The 3100-nt window shown below is 44.1% G+C and overlaps 1 protein-coding gene across 1 annotated transcript in view; it reads left to right on the top strand.

Annotated features, from left to right (window-relative positions):
• The first annotated feature begins 1334 nt into the window (after window positions 1-1334).
• The window catches only part of LOC136695626 (involucrin), a 12442-nt gene continuing 10676 nt past the window's right edge, over window positions 1335-3100 (top strand). Inside the window, exon 1 of the mRNA XM_066669822.1 lies at window positions 1335-1588. The gene's annotated coding sequence lies outside the window, so the exon portion shown is untranslated. The remainder of the gene's footprint in view (window positions 1589-3100) is intronic.

Raw genomic sequence — 3100 nt, forward strand, 5'->3', positions numbered from 1 at the left:
CAGAATCAAGTAGGCGGCTTTAATGTTTTGGCTGATGATCTGGCAGTCTTATGTAGTTTCTTGCTTTTCCATATAGATCATATCTTACAAGCCTGAAACTTACAATGCCAATACAAGCTCACAGTGATTTAACTAACACCCTTAATGCCTCTGTAAAATATAAATATAGTCAGTGTAAATTCAGTTCAATGAGTCGTTACCAGTACATTTTAACATTTTAAGGTTAGGGTTAGTGTTAGAGTAAGGGTTCAGGCATGTGCTAGTGTCAGTGGTAAGTCAGAGTAAGAATAATGGATAGAGGACTGGGCTTGGTACCGGAAGGTTGCCAGTTTGAACCTGGTAAATTGTCCACTGCATACTACTCCCTAAATATTGCACTTCTCTTATTGTTCCCAGACAGTGCACTAAATGTTAGACAGGAAGAGCTGAAGTTTAAAGCCTAGTATAAATGTTTATTTGACAAACAATGTATTTTGAACATATAAACCATTAGTGTATATCATTGTGCTACACTGTGCACTACATAGGGTGGAGGGTGATATTTGAGATTCAGCCCTGGTGTTTTGGTGGTGTAACTGCAGTGACGCAGACACACCAACACAAAGTATAAACGCTCACATCTACCACGGTATGTGGTAGACTCCCAACTGATATACTGAGCACAAATCGGCTTTAAGTGTTGGGCTCGTAGTACTTATGTAAGTGTACTTATGTAAATAAGGTAAGTGTAATTCTCCATGAGATGAATAGAAATCTATGAAATGTCCTTGGAGTGCTTAAAAAACAGTTTCACAGTCTCATATCTCTTGCAGGTCCAGTCATACATCAGATCTAGAGTGCTGAAGTGTCTGTAGTTGTCTGGAACTGACAACATTTCACTGAGTAAATAATATCCATCCTCCATAGGATTGGGATCTACTTTTCCACATCAGAATTCCAGGCTGACTACTTGACCTGGCACTCCCGCTACTTTAAGCAGCACCCACAGTGGGCACACAGCTGGTATAATCTCAGAGACCCCTGGAGCAGGTGCACATGAAGCTGAGGTCGCCACGTTCAGTGCCAAGCATGGGCTAGAAGGGTATAAAGTCCCCTCAGCACTGTGTTCTCTGGAGTGATGGATCTCCATCCGAAACCACTGGGATGAGTGGGAGTGGTGTTTGTGATCCAGACCTAATCATCCAACACCAGAGCCTGACCCGATTAATGATCTTACAGCTGAATGCCATCAAATCCTCACAGCAATCTACCATCCTGCACTGCTTTCTCAGAGGAACAGAGGCAATGACTGTGGTAGGACACAGTGTAAATGTCCTACATTTCAGAAGGTCTGGTGGCTGTAAGACATAAGTGTCCTAAAAACCGATTCAGGGGACAACTTTCCCGGCTGCAGTGTCCACATTCAGCAGAGTCCTCTACGAATGACCTCAGTGGTTATAGCAGGGTCGTGCATTGCTCTGGGTCATGCGGTCTCACCAGCTGTTTGTCACCTGTGTGCAATGGATGTAGGGGTCTCTCTCCAGGCCCCAGGCTACTGCAGACAGTCCGCTCAGATGAGCTTTCAAGGGTCAGGGCAGTTTCTCCCGAGGTAAGAGCAGGCGTCCCGATCTGCCTCAACTCCCACTGACAACTCTACAGTGGTGACAATGACCCCATGGGGGCTGTGGAGGTCTTCAGAGGTCACAGGGTCTTCCTCTTGGTTTTTGTACACTGGTTCATTTTGGACGTCCTTTGAACATTTTTATCCTGACGCCCAAGTGACGTCTTCACGGTGGTTGTCTACCAAAGTCATTTATGTCATTTCAACACTTTCTAGGCGTGATGTAATGGTGGGAATGACACTGTGGGTCTGTCCCAAAACTGAGTGAGCTGTCTACATAGAGAGCATTTTACGTCATAGTGCGCATGCTCCCGACACAAAGGCTGTCCCAATCCTTAGATACTTTAAAAACACTGCCTACTGGGGTATCTTAATCTGGCCGAATTTTAAGGCAGCACCTAACGAGCCTTGTGGTGTGTATATGTGTGTATATATATATATATATATATATATATATATATATATATATATATACACCACAGTATTCCCACAACATTGCCACTCTGATTGAATCTCTTCAAGTATTACTCTGCCACTTACACACTTCACCTAGCAATTAGTGCTTTACCATTGACTACATAGACAGCTGTTTACGTCAGTCCTAATGAGGCAGATTACATGGACACTCTAGTCAGAGAGACATGGCTTGTTCCTGTCCACTGCACACAACTGTTGTTTACTTACCTTCTCTACCGACTATACATGGCCAGCTCTACTCCCTTGGGACCCGGTGACATCATTAGCCAGAATGTCTCTAATGGGAACAATGGGGTCTTTGGAAACCACAACAACAGCAGTGGTAACATTAAGTGTTGTTTACTCATGGTGTATCGGCATGTTGTTGTTGTTGTTGTTGTTATTGTTTGGGACTGAACACAGCCCCGTCATTATTTCAGACAGATCAGAGTTTGTTCCTTTTATGAGCTGCCGTTGTGAGTCAGATAAAAGCAAATGTGATCCCTGCTGTAGCTTTTACAGATGGAGAGTTTGTGCTGGACGTCTGTCCAATCAGCACTTTGCAATATTTACACGTAGTTTAGTTTCTACTCTGCTCGCTTTGAACCAGGAAAAGTGCCCTGTCCCACGAAGCAGGTACCGGATTTGCCTAATGGAAAAGAAAAAGAGCAGAGTCGAGCAGAGTAGGGAATATCCTGTGGAAAACTGCCAAAGGATGTCAGCACTGGCAAAACAGCGAAGGGTGGGGTGGCGTGCCTGAGGTTCTTCATATTCTGAGGTAATTCATAGTCTGTAGCCATATCTCCAGCTAAAGCCACAAAGAGAATAGAGTTATGATTTCAGCAAGGGAATAAAATCTGAAAAAATACTCCACCTGTGTGTTTTCTGGAGCTGAACTCCATGGACTCTGTTCCCTGACTCTCCTTTATGGTTGGTTCTGGTGTTGTTCTGCTCTGTGAAGTGATGCAGCTTTGGTTCCCATTAAAACTGGAGCAAATGTGAGGGGGCTCTTGGCTTTAGTTCATGGTCCTAAAGGGCTATGAC

This window comes from Hoplias malabaricus, chromosome 4 (assembly GCF_029633855.1).
Source record: "Hoplias malabaricus isolate fHopMal1 chromosome 4, fHopMal1.hap1, whole genome shotgun sequence".
NCBI classification, from domain to species: domain Eukaryota; kingdom Metazoa; phylum Chordata; class Actinopteri; order Characiformes; family Erythrinidae; genus Hoplias; species Hoplias malabaricus.